Genomic DNA, 1319 nt, shown 5'->3' with positions numbered 1-1319 from the left:
TGTGTGTGTGTGTGTGTGTGTGTGACTGTACGTGTGTGTGTGTATAAGCGACCACAGCCCAGGTTTATATCCACGACCTCCTTGTCGGCCTTGTTGTTTTTTTTCCAGCTCGTCTCTGTGTCTTTTCTCCAAGACGACATGAAATATTTAAAGTCCAGTGAAAATTGATCTGCTCAACTGAAGTCTGTTTCTCTCCCTCCCCCTTCACCCCCCCCCTCCTCCTCCTGACCCCCCCCCGCCCTCCTCCCTCCAGATCAATGGACTCCTGCCCCAGGACACAGTGGATCACACCCACGTACTGATTCTACACCGTCCCATTGGCTATGGCGTGGACGTCCTGACCACTGCCGCGGCTTCATGCTAATTAACCAAGGTAAACTCAACTCAAAAAGGCTTTTTGTTTTTCATCGTGGTGAATGTTTTCGATTAATGGTCGGCGATTTCACGAAGCGCTGCTATCAAGCAATGAAAACACAGTCGATTCTGTTCATTTAAAAGTTTAAGACGCTCCAAAATGTTGTCTCTGAGAAAAAGGGACACAGAAAATATCACCTTCTCTGATGACAGGATTATCTTCAAGTGATTCTTCAGAAGATACAACCTGGTTTTAGGCCAATATTCAAAGGTTCATGTCCAATATTCAGATTTTGTCATGAGAAATATTTAACTTTTTTTCCTTTATTTTTTCTCTGGTGCCATATTTCCATTTTTCATATGCAGTATTTTCTGTCTCGTAAAAGTTTATAATCTGCTCCTTTAATACGGGAATCAACGTTATTGATGGGAGACTTTAACAGATACTGTCTGTTGCTCTAGATTTCCTGCTCTTTTCCATTTCAACCAGTTTGAATTTGAATCTTAAGGATAAAAAAATCATGTCAGTTTGGGTCTAAAAAGAATTGTGCTTTGACCAAACGGTGTCTGTGAATTTTTTTCAAGAGAGCAAAAATAATCAGACCAGCGAACAATATTGTCAGAAATATCCAGAAAGTCCCTCTAAACTTTGTGACTAAATCAAGCAGGGCAGAAACTCAGACCAGCGAACAATATTGTCAGAAACATCCAGAAAGTCCCTATAAACTCTGTGACTAAATCAAGCAGGGCAGAAACTGCTGCTAAATGTGCATGACCTTTGGCCCCTCGAGGAGGAGGTGCATCAGAAACCACTGACAGTCACGCTGCTGTAGCTCAGGACTTCACTTTACACCAACTTTGTACCATATAGCAGCATTGTTTCCCAAAGACTGGGTCGCGACCCTCGGGTGGGTCGCAAGAAATGTTTGTTTTTTTTTGGGTCGTCTCGCATCATGTTTCCCAGG

At 42.8% G+C, this 1319-nt stretch overlaps 1 long non-coding RNA gene across 1 annotated transcript in view; it reads left to right on the top strand.

The window, feature by feature from the left end:
* The first annotated feature begins 234 nt into the window (after window positions 1–234).
* Window positions 235–1319, top strand: part of LOC112488082 (uncharacterized) — a 138298-nt gene continuing 137213 nt past the window's right edge. Inside the window, exon 1 of the long non-coding RNA XR_003051806.1 lies at window positions 235–373. This is a non-coding gene — a long non-coding RNA (uncharacterized LOC112488082). The remainder of the gene's footprint in view (window positions 374–1319) is intronic.

This window comes from Cynoglossus semilaevis, chromosome 14, assembly GCF_000523025.1.
Source record: "Cynoglossus semilaevis isolate Cse_v1.0 chromosome 14, Cse_v1.0, whole genome shotgun sequence".
Lineage (NCBI taxonomy): Eukaryota > Metazoa > Chordata > Actinopteri > Pleuronectiformes > Cynoglossidae > Cynoglossus > Cynoglossus semilaevis.
This window is presented reverse-complemented; position numbering and strand designations above follow the sequence as displayed.